General features: G+C 37.8%; 1 protein-coding gene across 1 annotated transcript in view; it reads left to right on the top strand.

The window, feature by feature from the left end:
* The first annotated feature begins 5,027 nt into the window (after positions 1–5,027).
* Positions 5,028–13,618, top strand: part of Rdx (radixin) — an 82,408-nt gene continuing 73,817 nt past the window's right edge. Inside the window, exon 1 of the mRNA XM_026392610.2 lies at positions 5,028–5,491. The gene's annotated coding sequence lies outside the window, so the exon portion shown is untranslated. The remainder of the gene's footprint in view (positions 5,492–13,618) is intronic.

Raw genomic sequence — 13,618 nt, 5'->3', positions numbered from 1 at the left:
ATTTGGTAGCAATGTTGGAGAGGTGATTCAATGCTCTTTGAGGTTGTCTTCTCGTCCTGAAAATCTATGATGTTTTTTAACAATATGTGGGAAAGGTAAAATATAGGTAACATTCTCTCTTTTAACACTGCTTGTAAGTATGTTACAGAATAGTCCATAAAATCTTTCAATGTCATTTTGTAAATTGTTGGAAAGAACTGGGAATAAAAACTAGTTTAATAAGATTCCCTTATTGAGTCTGTCTCTGCTTTGATTATTACATACTTCTGAAATTTATTGCTATTTTTTTTTACAAACTAAACTGTCTTTATTATGTAAACAGAATTAAGTCATAACTTTTACTCTGTCTTTGTTGAAGATATGGTCATATCTGTGGACACATGAATTATGTGCTTATCTAATTTGAACCTAGATAGGGAGAGAATAAAAGTAGGAATAAACCTGTGGTTTCCTGACTTGGGTTAGGTTCATTAGCCAACAGATCTCTATTGACTGTACTGAAATTTTATAGCTTATATCAGCAATTAAATGTGTATGGTTTACTAGGCATACAAAGTAAATGATAAGATAGTTGTATTGACTTTGTCTAATTTTACTGAGGGCTATTATGAACATAATGTGAATATGTACTTAAATGTGCAAGATAATATACATAGTATAAAATATCCTGGTTTCTAATGGAAAATTCTCTTGCATTTCTTTCTATGTATAAAAGTTTTTAAAAATAGTTGTAATTTTGCCTTGTTATAGCAATTTTTTTGGGGGGGTACCAGGGATTGAACTCAGGGGCACTCGACCACTAAGCCACATCTTCAGCCCTATTTTGTATTTTTATTTAGAGACAGGTTCTCACTGAATTGCTTGGTGCCTTGTTGTTGCTGAGACTGGCTTTGAACTTGTAATCCTCTGCCTCAGCCTCAGTAGCTGCTGGGATTATAGGCTTGCACCACTGTGCCCTGCTTAGTGTATAATTTTTGATGGAAAAACATTTTAGTATATTTAAATGCTTTAGACTAATTTAATATCTAACACTGTTTAAAGAACCTTGGCTTATACAAAACTGTATTTTCCAAAGAAATAGGTACAGGGACTGAGGTTGTGGCTCAGCGGTAGAGTGCTTGCCTAGCAAGTTCGAGGACCTGAGTTCAATCCTTAGCATCACATAAAAATAAATAAAATAAATGTATTTAAAAAAAAGAAATAGGTATAAAAGAAAAATCCATTTTAGCATGTTACCTATGTTTGTTTATTTAATGAGTATTTATAGGATGTCTCATTTGCCATAGTTCTTACAGTTCATGGATTTATAGCCACTGCACATATATATTTATCCCTAGATTATCCATATACACTTAAAGTCAGCATGTTCCCTACCTGCCTTTTTTTTTAAAAAAATTTAAAGTTGTTGATATAACTTTAATTTTATTTATTTGTATGTAGTGCTGAGAATCAAACTCAGTGCCTCACACATGCTAAGAAAGTTCACTACCACTGAGCTACAACCCCAGCCCCCCACTTGCCTATCTTGATCTCTTCAGTTCCCCTCTGTTGTGTACACACTCCCTGTTTACCTTACTGAAACCCACTGGAAACCCTGAAATCATTTCCACTTCTCCTTCTATAGTACAAAGTCTATCTCCAAATATTTTAACAGACTCTCTCTTTTTTTCACCTTCAACCTCCCAAGTTCAGATCTCATTTTCTCTTGCATGGGCTTTTGTAGCCAAGCTATCTACCTGAGGTGTCCCTGATGACCTCACTATCTACTCTCATTGTCCTTGAATCAAGAATTCCAGCTGGTTGCCAGTTACTTACTAAATATATAAACTATTCCTTAATACCTCTATGGTATTAATTAATACCTCATCCTTTTTCCTCAAGGTTGAAGGGTAAATTCTGCACTGCCCAAATGGATCTCAACTTACCTCTCTGGAACCTCTGGAAATAACACACTTACAACCAAGTATCAACTTCATCTTATTACTCAGTGTCCAAGGCTGGTTGTCTTTCCTCAGCTTCTCCTCTCATGGAACTTTCTAACATGCCTTCCTCTTATCACCTCACATGCTCCGGTATTCTCTTCTCTAGGCAGTTAATTGCCCTTTTTTTTCTGTCTTCCTGGATGCTCTGTATCTGACTTCACTATAGCTAGATTGACACCAATGTTTATCTTTCCAATTACTGTACAAGAGGACAGGAACCCAGTCTTATTCAAACTAACAAGGGGCCTGCAAACCAATGTTTGTGCTAGGTCAAAAACCTTCCATTTATAAACCATTCTTGCAAAAATGAAATATATATATATATATATATATTTTTTTTTTTTTTTTTTTTCTTGGAGGAATGGTGTGTGTGCTGGGCATTGGACCCAGGGCCTTGAGAATGCTAGGCAAGTGCTCTACCATTGAGTATATCTCCAGCCTTCAAGGAATACTTTTATATGTGCTGGTGAGGCAAATGCTTTTTTTTTTTTTTCCTTAAAGTTCACTTTTTAGTTTTAGCCGGACACAATATCTTTATTTTACATTTTATGTGCTGCTGAGGATCGAACCTAGTGCCTCATGCATGCTAGGCAAGCACTCTACCATTTAGCCACAATCCCAGCCCGGAGGCAAATGCTTTTATAACTATCATTGGAATTCCAGAATTCAGAATAAACCAATATATTGTGGTGAAGTACAAACAGGATTATAACAGACATATTAGTAATAGACTGATTTGAGTCTTTCTTTTAAAAACATATTATGGGCTTCATAAGTAGACTTCTTGTAATTACTGATTAATACCAGATTTTTTTCTGAAACACAATAGTTTTAGCAAATGTGATTCTTTTCCACTTTGAAATTTGAACTGTTAGAATGACAATGAGAAAGATAATTGTCAATTAAATCTCCAATATTTCATTAAAAGTGCATGTACTTGATATATGGAACAGTACAGAACAATAATGATGTGTGTAAGATGACATCTGAATCCATGGTAAACATGATCCTGACCATAAAATTCCACCAGCTCAGTTCACCACAATTATTATTAGAAAAGAGTGGCTTTGTTGCTTTTGTGTAATCAGATAAAAATATTTTTAACACTATAAAATGCAGAAAAAAAGAGATGGAAATAGGAAATAAAAATGCCCATAGAAACATCACCCAAAGACAACTATGAGGTTCAAGTTTTCTTTTTTGCTGATACTTCATGAATTTTTGAACATAATGGTGGTCATAATGCATGCATAGTTTCATAATTTATTTTTCCCCCACTTAAAATGTTGCCATGTTGTTATATATATTCATATTTAAAGTTGTTACTTAAAATGTTATAGAGTAAATCCAGCTATTTAGAAACTTAGTTTCCATATATTTTTGATCTTATAAAATATTGTGATATGGAATTTATGAATTAAAGTTTTTGCTCTACTTCAGATTATTTCTGTAAGAATCCCAGACATGGGATTGTGGGTGGTAAGATTTATGAATTTACTTAAAGATTGAATCACAATGCCAAATTGCTTTCTAAAGAGGTTATTTCAGTTTACATTCCCACTCACACTGTCTGAGATTACCATTTTTATCTCACCAGCCTTGAATATTTACTAATACCATCATCAACTGAAATGTTACAACTTCTGTTCTATTTGCTGTTACAGAGGACAGAAGAAAATCAAGTCTTTGGATGCAAATATATTTTTGGGTTTGGTCATAGTTCTGCCACTTCCTAGCAGGTTTACATTGGATAAATTATTTAATGCTTTTGAGGATCTCTTTATTCACTTATTTTTTAAGAGTTGACACTAGTTTTCATCCCAAACACAGGGTTGTTATAATCATTAAGAGTCCTGTGAAAGCTTTTCTCACCTGTACTTGATACATGCCCAACAAGAGTGAATCCTTCATTTTCAGTTGCAAAAGGGTGTTACAGACTTTTGATTAGTGTACTACTTATGAATTTTCATAATACTTTGACCATCTTTATGCGTGCAACCTGATGTAGAAGGCTGAACAATTACCTAGATAATTTTTGTGTCTCCGGAGACAAAGGAGTTGTCTTTTGGTGGTCTCTAAGAACCACATAAACCTGTTTGATTACAAAGCACACACCTGGTTCCCATCCTGGAGGAATTTGCAATCTAAAGGCGTTTGAGTGTTACCCTGGAGTCTCTTGGGGCTCTTAATTGTTTAGAAAGGTCTCCAAAGGGCAATGGTGGAAACTCACTGAATAGGAAACTTAGTGAAAGTGATCTGGAGAGAGTTCCTGGAAAAGCTACTGTCTCAATGAAGGCAAATGCGAAGGCAGGAAGGATATGAATTACTTGTCCTATAAAAGTTAAATACACTCTCGAGTTTTATTGGAATTTAAGGTTTATTTACAAAAGATAAACTAAAGCATTGCAAACCGGTTAAGCCAGGCTAATCTGATTTTGTGCACTTGTTGTAGCACGTTTTACTCTGAATCCCAGTGGAAATACCCAAGGGAGGCAGCTTGGAGAGTATAACACTGTTCCAGAAGTGAGAAGAGGCTCTATGTAGTCTGTTACTAACTGAAATGAGTGGACTAGAGTTAAGGCTCTCTCCAAACCTAAATAATTTACCTTTAGCTGCTCTTTTGAGTTTCTACTTCCAACTTTTTCTTCTCAACCCGCTCCTTTCAAGGGCCAAGGAATGTCATTGATAATAAAAATGATCACACATCCTGGCTTGGATCAAAACTCGCACTTCTGATTGGTGTCATATCCACTGAGGTTTTGGGTGAATTTATAAATTGCCTCCGAAAAAAGGCAAGCTTTTCCAGTAGGTTAAAACCTACCAAAATAATTTAAACGTTATTTTTTGCAAATACAAATTCCTCTCAGGTAGGCCCATTTCTCTCTCCCACTCCAGGATTTTCAAGCCGAGCGGCCAAGTAACGCGCCCCACCCGCTGCCGGATTCCCCCTGGGAAGAACGCCTCCCCGGGGGCGCTGGAAACGCCCTCAGTGAGTTCGCTGGCAACAGCGGGAGTTTCAAGTTTCCACTCGCGGGGGAGGCGGCGGGCGCGCTCTAAGCTGGGCGGCTCCTCTACCCTTTGCTGCAGGCTTCGCTCACGCCCGGGGTTTTCTGCAAGGATTTGCCCCTCTTGACGTGTGCCCGGATTCCCCAGGGGCCCCGGGCCCGCAGCCTCTTTCCCGCCTTAGCTGCCTCAGACCGCGGCCTGCGGCGGAAAGGCCCCGGGCGGGACGGCCCTCGCGGCTGCGGCGGGGTTGGCGCTCAGGCCGCCGCGCGAGGCCCGCTGGCCGGGAGGGGGAGGCGGGGGGCGCGGGGCAGCCCCGCCTTTCCCCCGAGGAGGCGCCGGGCGGCCATATTGCGGAGCTGTCTGCGGTGTCGGCGGCGCCTCTCCTCTCCAGCTGCCCGGCGCTCTCACCACCACCTCTCCCTCCCTGCCGCAGCCCCAACGCCTGGCGCCGCCGCGCAGCGCCCCAGCCAGTCGGCGCGCGGGCAGGAACCGCTCACTCTCGGGTAAGCCGCCGGCGCCCTCCCTTTCCTCTCCCGGGCTTCGCCGCAGACGTTGAGGTGACGGCGAGAAGTTGCGGGGCCCTTTGCTGCCCGGCGGTGGCGCCGGCGCCCGGGCCTGGCGCGCCTTAGCTCGCGCCCCGCGGGCCGAGGCGCCGCCGCCTTGTCGACCCAGCCAGGCCGCTCCCGGAGCGGGCGGGAGCCGCGAGGCCCGGCCGAGTCGTGGCGGGCCGCGGCCCCACAGTCCCACAGTGCCCAGTTCGGGCCGAAGTCCCCGGCAGCCGCGCGTTTCTCCTCCGGGCGCGGCGTGGGATCCGCCCTTAGCGTCGGCCTCGCACCCCCAGACCCGGGGAGGTCCGACTGGGCCGCGGGCTTGGGCCAGCAGGTCCATGGGGGTATTTGAAAAATACTGGTAATAAGGGCATGTAGGATTCTGTTTTGCCATGCAGGGAAGGCATTGATCAGAACTTCTCCCCGACCTCCAGTCTGAAAGTAAGAGTGTTGAATTACTAGACAGCGTGCGTTCCTCCCTAGTGGCACAAAGCTTGTTGCATTACAGGCTTTGGGGCGCCAGTTGCTCCCGCCGCCTGCACCCGCGAGGCCAGGCCCGCCTTCCCGCCGCCGCTCTACCTGCTGCTGCTGCTGCTGCTGCTGCTTCTGCTGCGGGGGGCCCTTTAACTTTCTTGAGCCCTTAAGCCGCCCAGTTTATTAGCTCAGCCCCCACCAGAAAAGTTGAGTACATCACAGTCCCCTTTCCTTTACCGGGTTCTGAGCTCAGTTCCCGAGCTAACTTTGAAAGGGGGCAATACGTTAGTTATTTCAGTTTAAATAGAGCACATCAGTTGCTACACAGATGTCATTTTTCTTTAAAAATCCCCAGGATTTGTTTTTCCTCAAAGAGTGGTTATTAATGAGGTTGAAAATATGTTAAAAAATCAATTTCATCAAAAAATAGATTTTAATATAGTTGAGATTTTACAGAAGACATGTTTAGGAGCTCCACAGCAGTCCTGTGTAAGACTGGCACGATGTAAATGTAAAAGTCTAAGATAATGAGGGTTTATTTGATAAGCGAGTACTTGGACATAGACATTGCAATCTATTGTTGACGGAGCATACAGTTTTTAGAACACTAAATACTCTTTCATATGATGGACGGGCTTAGAATGAACAATTGTCCCGTTCATTTTGCTGGATAAATAATGGCTTAGACCATTTGCCAAAACAGCATCATTAGATTTGAGGAAAGAGACTAATAATTTAGGATTGCAGGGTTTTTTTTTTGAGGAGGGGTTGTGTTGTTTTGTTTTCAGTATTTGCTTTTACCAGTATATCTTCTAGAGAAGATGATAATTAAAATATGACAATGTGGAGCACTTCTTTTGAGAAATTGTATGCTGTTTAAAGGATTGCAGTTTCTTAACCATTTTTAAACTATAGTTTGGAATTTAATAAGCAGATGATAGTGAGGAGTGAATAACATTGGAATTGAGACAAAATTTGATTATGACACTTAAAAATGTTAAATTCTTGCTATCATGGATCATATACATTGTTTTGTTCACTTCTTTATCCATACACATGAAGAACGTGTAGGAGGGTTCAGACATGTCATTTATTTGGTGTGGGTAAAATATGTTGAGTCTGTCCTACTTTTTGGAAATTGTGATTACTTAACTGGAAATTAAATTGATTATTGTTTTCCTTGTGATGGTAAGAAGTGACACACTTTGCAGTTTTTTCTGTCTCTTGCTAATTGTCAGTAGTCTCAGGGATTGGAACAAAGGTTTTTTTTTTTTTTTTTTTGTTTATTGCTTCACCATTCCCAACAACAGATTTGGACTTTTTAAAATATTCATTTTTATCTTTGGCAGGCTGTTGAAGTGAGAGTCTTTGTATATTTTGCTTTCAGTTCACCGTCTTTTAATATAATCAACAACAACATATTCTACAGTAGTAGAATCTGAAATGTTGAATGATGGTGGAAATATTGTTTTTTTTAAATTTATTTTTAACTTACTGCATTTTAACTTAAACCATTTAAAGATGAGGGCCAATTTTAACCATTATCTCTCGAAGACCAATAAGATTGTGAGGACTGGCTGGGTGTGGTGGTGCATACCTATAATCTCAGCTACACCAGAGGGCTGAGGCAGGGGGATTGCAAGTTTGAGAGCAGCCTCAATAATTTAGCTGGACCCTATCTCAAAGTAAAAAAATAAATGGGCTTGGAATATAGCTCAGAGGTAAAGCGCCACTGGGTTCAATCCCCAGTGCTACAAAAAACAACTGAAAAAAAAAATTGTGAAGACCCAAGCAGTACTGATGAAGACCATGTCTCTGTAGAGAATAGCTAATAGTCATGTCTTTTTTTTTTTTTTTTTTTTTGTAATGCTGGGGTTCATACCTGGACCCTTGTGCATGCTAGGTAAGCACTATCACTGAGTCATATCTTCAGCCCTTAGAGTATGTCTGGTAGAAGTTCATGTTACTGCTGTGTACCTGGGAAGTCTAGGAAGTCACCCTTTCTTGGATGGTTTGGACCCTCCTGTAGACCAAAAGCTGGTGGGCACTACTTTCTCCTATTGCTGGGTACAGGATCCAGTAGAGCTGGATTGGGTTGCTATAGACTCTACCTTTACAAGGTTACTTTAAGGTTCTTGGTATTTATTGATCAGTAAAGGCTGTTCTAGGAACTTCTGACTTCTATAGCCAGAGTATGTTCATCTCTTTGGTGTTAGAGGTGTTCACTCTGATCTCAGATGGTTCCTCCATCTCTAGGCTGTTTTAGAGAAATCCTGCCTGTTCTATTCATTCAAGTTCCTGGTATTTTTATTAAAATTTATATTAAATGTATATCTTAATGTTCACAACTATAATTTATTTTTATGGCAAAGTTAAAAAACCCAGAGAGATGTAAAGGGAAAGTTAAAGTTCTCTTCACTCTCCAAACTCCCCAAACGCTTCCAACCCCTTTTCCAGTCCTGTTTTTCATAGTTAACTATTGTTAGTAATTCTTGTATATATAGAAAATACCAATTCTTATGCAAGGATAAACATTCTTGATATCCTTTGTGATTTTAAAGTTTGTTAAAATAAGATTATATTGTAAAAACACTAAAATAGTGTTTATTAATTATGTTAAATACTAAATCGTTTCTCACGTTTTCATCATTGAATGAATTTATGAAATAGAATTTGCTGTACTTGGAAGTGTTTGTGTAAGTGCATGTGCAAATTTTCTTGACTAATGATTAAAGGTGAAATTCACTTTTTGTTTTTTTTCTAGAGTATGACTAGTAGTAAACAACAACAACAATAAAAACCACATGGTGTCCTTTTAAAACAAGGTTCCTAGCCAGGCATGGTGGCATATGCTTGTAATCCCAGCAGCTCAGGAGGCTGAGGCAGGAGGACTGTAAATTCAAAGCCAGCTCATCAATTTAGTGAGGCTCTCTGCAATTTATTGAGATCTGTCTCAAAATATAAAAAGGGATGGGGTTGTGGTTCAGTGGTTAAATATCTCTGGGTTCAATCCCTGTTACTGAATAAAATAAAATAAAATAAAATAAAGGTTCATGATTTCGGTTAGTGAAATGTCCATGTAATATGTGGTTGTGGTTGTTTTTGTCTGAAAACTATTAAGAATAATGATCTATGTGATTCACTATTTATTCATTCTATTTAATAGAGAACTCTAGTGTCAACTTCCTTCAAGAAATGGTTCTTTTGGATTGGGAGTTGTGTAGTGACCCCCCACCCCCCACTAAATAGCTGTTATATATAGCAATCCTTATAAATTCACTAACTTAAAATGCTTAGTTATACTTCATAGGTATTCTAAATTTGTGTATGAGTAAGTTTTGCATTTTTTCCTTCTGTAATATATTGGTGACTTTTTCACAGTTTAATTCTAAATTACAGGTACTAAATCAGATCCCCCACCTTGAGTACTGGGGGATTGAACCCAGTGGCACTTTACCACTGAGCTGTATCACCGTTTCCAACCTATTTTATTTCTTGAGACAAGGTCTCACTAAGTTGTGGAGGCTGCCTTGAACATGTGATGCTTCTACCTCTGCTTCCTGGATTGCTTGGGATTACAGGTGTGCTTCTGTGCCCAACTGTACTAAGTTTTAATTTATGTGTATAAACAAGGCAAATAAACTTTTTACATCGAGTAATCTAATGGTCAAGAAATGCTGGTTACTTTTCTTCATAATTTATATACATTTGAAATAAACTATTTTTGAGTTCTAGAAAGTTGATTTGTTTGAAAGAGAATTCTTGCTAGTAGCCATTTTAGAACAGGGGCCGGCAAACTATGGCCAGTGTACCAAATCCAACCTACATGTCTCTTGTTGTAACTGAAGTTTTATTGAAACATACATGCCTTTTCTTTACATACTGTCTGTGGCTGCTTTTGAGCCACAATGGCAGAAGCTATATAGCTCACAAAACCTGAAATATTTACTGTCTTTTCCTTTATAGAAAAACTTTGCTAACTCCTGAGTTAGAGGGAAAAAATATCATTTTGAAAGACTATTTTAGATACAGTATCAAAAAAGAAGTTACTGTTTTCTCCAAGATTATAGAATATATAAAGATAGTACCTTCTAATTGATACAAGATACTTTCCCCCTATGTTTTAGGTGATCTCTAAGGGCTTTCTGGACCTTACATTCTTTTTTCATGTGTGAAAAGTTGAAGTTAAATAGGACCGACTACAGGTGAATTTGTGAACAGTTTTTGGTTTTTAGCCCTTACAACATTTAAGATGCTTTGGATACAAATAGTAACATTTTCAAATTGCCTTAAACAATAAGGAAATTTAATATCTTATATGAGAAAGTCCAGAGGCTCAAGAATGGCTCAGTATTCTTGATAATTGCCAATCTGACTCGGGTGAGATGAAATCTTAGTTTTGATTTGCATTTCTCTAATTGCTAAAGATGTTGAACATTTTTTAATATCTTTGTTGATTGACTATTTATTCTTCTGTGAAGTGTCTGTTTAGTTCCTTAGCCCATTTATTGATTATTTGTTTTTTTTTTTTTGGTGTTAAGTTTTTTTGAGTTCTTTATATATCCTTTATCGAGGTACATGTGGTAAAGATTATGGAACCAATATAGGTCCCCTTGAAGAGATGAATGGATTTAAAAAATGTGGTATGTACATATATGATGGAATATTACTTAGCCTTAAAGAAGAATGAAATTATGGCATTTGCCAGTAAATGGATTGAGCTGGAGAATATCATGCTAAGTGAAATAAACCAATCCCCAAAACCCAAATGCCGAATGTTTTCTCTGATATGGGGATGCTAATTCACAATGGCAGGGGGTACTAGGGAAGAATAGCATTACCACCTTAGATTAATTAGGTAGAGGGGAGTGAAGTGGGGGAGGGGATGTGGAGGTAGGAAGGATAGTAGGTACAATGGATCAGATATTATTCCCTATGTACATATATAACTATATGACTGGTGTGATTCTACATCATGTATATCCAGAAGAATGAGAAATTATACTCCACTATATGTGAGGCATCAAAGTGCATTCTACTGTCAGTGTAACTAATTAAAACAAATCAAAAATAAAAAAGAATGGCTCAGCAATATCACCAAAGCCCAGTTTTTCTTCTAGTTCTTGCCTGTGTTCTTACCTGCTGACTTCACACTAAGGTCGCTTTTCCCTTGTCCCATATTGGCTGTTGTAAGGACTAGTGTCTTATTCAGATACAATAATAAAATGAATGAAGGGGACTGTGTCTTTTCCAGAAGTGCCTGCAAAAGATAATTCTTCAACTTATTGACCAGGATTGGGGCATATACCATATCTAACAAGTGATTGACAAGGGAAATGGAATTGCCCTTTCCTCTAACTCTGTTTCCATTAGACTGTTTTCCTTAGTCATATACTACCTGTCTTGAATTCTTTCTTGCCCCCAACCAAAATCAGATCCAAGATTGACCTGTCATACATAATCATACATAATTAAGTATGAACGTGTGCGCTCACATCTTCTTGGACACAAAATGTAGTTAAATTATGGAATGAAAAACATTGACTACTGTTTAAGTACTTGACAAATTATAGTTCATGAACTAAACCCCTCCTGCCTATTTTTGTGAACAAAGTTTTATTTGAACACACTACGATCATTTGTTTACTAATGTATGGCTGCTTCCTGCTTTACTAGCTACTTGAAAACAGAGATGATATGGCTTACAAAAGCTAAAATGTTTGTTTACCTGACCTTTTACAAAAAAGTTTGCTGACTCTTGCTTTAAGGTATTAATCATACATTGAGACAGAATCATGTGCCAAAAATTTTTTTTCATTTTAGGCTGGAAAAATGAGTAAGATATTAAGGAGTTCACTCCTTAGAGGGAATATAGATATGCCATATTGTATGTCTTTTTTTAAAAATTTTTTTTGTATATGTAGATGGACAGAATGCCTTTATTTTATTTGTTTATTTTTATGTGGTGCTAAGGATCGAACCTAGTGCCTCACGCAAGCTAGGCAAGCACTCTGCTACTGAGCTATAGCCCCAGCCCTTGTGTGTCCTAAAGTGTGTTACATGCTATGGTAGTGGTTTGTATAAAGTAAAATATTCATTTTAATAATGTTCCAACCATTCTTCTGTGATATGAGTTTTGGATATTTCTTCCTACTTAATTTTTTTTTTAAAGTCTTCCCATTGTTTGTGTAAATTGGTTGTCTTTCAGTAAGCTAACAAGAGTGGATGTATTTGTCATGAAAAATCTCCCTTTCAGGAGAAGTCTCAGCTATGGTTAATTGACTCAAGAACCCTTGGATCTTTAGGGAGTGTGTGAGATGGATTAAATTTTGATAGCTACCAGGAGGACTCTTGATATTTAAGCTGTTTGTAGGTTCTACACTTAGAAAAACTATATAAAGTTAGTTTATCAGTTAAGCAAAGGTAGTTTATATTCAGAAGACTTACTACTTATTATCTAGTCTATATACAGCATGATAATTATAGTTCTCATTAAATGTGTCCAGTTAACTAGCCTTTAAATTTATTTTCGTTGTTGAATTAAGTGGAATTATTTAAACAGTTTTGGATAGAGATAATATAGAATTGAATTTGGGAAAACTAGTTGTGAAAACCTTTTTTTTTTTTTTTTTGTGGTTTTGGGGATTGAACCCAGGGCCTTGCACCTCCTAGGCAAGAGCTTTATCACTATGCTATATCCCGAAAAGTTTTACTTTGAGTCAGGTCTTGCTAAATTGCCTAGGCTGGCCTCAGATTTGGCCCTCATTCTCCAGAATAGCTGGAATTAATAGGTTTGTGCCACAGCCTCTGGCTTAAAGCTTTTTCTTATGTTGTCTCAGTGTTTATTAGCTTCATCATTTTATAACGTTAAAATAAGAGGAAAATATTGCCCTTGACACCAATCAACAGGAAAAAAATGATCATTTTTTTTTTTTTTTGGTAAGCTTAATTCAACAAAAGCAGCAAATATTGAGGACTTATTGTGAGACAGGAACCATTCCAGCTTCTTAAAATGGAGGTTAAGGGTATTCATGATAGTAGAATTACCCTGTAGAAATGCTATATACTTTTAATAATATTTAATAAATGAATTAATGTTCTGTTTAGAAAAATCAGTTGTATCTGTATACAAATGGGTTTTTTAGAACATGTAAAGTGTAGAATTATTTGTGAGAATTTCTTCTGCTTTCCTGCTACATATGACTTCATGAACCTGTTTTTATTTTACTATTTTTAAACACTTACTGTATGAATTTTTAATGTTTTTACAAATGTAGAATGATTGCCTTTTGGCATTTGAAACTAATAATTACAAATGTATTATTTGCCTTTCTGTTCACCTAAGGAACAACACAGATATATTTTAAATTTATAAGACTCTTTTAGAGGAGAACCTAAATTCAGTGTAAAATTGTGTTTTAACTATCATAGTTCTGCTTTATATTTGAGTTTTAGAAATTTGCTCTGTATTTTCATTTTTTCAAAAATGTTGAATATTTGGTTTCCTTGAAAATACTCTTAAAGCAGATACCATGTCTACATTAGCTAGTACTTAATGTCTTTCTTAGAATTGCAAAATACCCTTACAGGAAATCAAATGATAGAAGT

This window comes from Urocitellus parryii, chromosome 4 (genome assembly GCF_045843805.1).
Source record: "Urocitellus parryii isolate mUroPar1 chromosome 4, mUroPar1.hap1, whole genome shotgun sequence".
NCBI lineage: Eukaryota > Metazoa > Chordata > Mammalia > Rodentia > Sciuridae > Urocitellus > Urocitellus parryii.
Note: the sequence above shows the minus strand (reverse complement) of the source record. Positions and strands in the feature narration are given on the sequence as shown.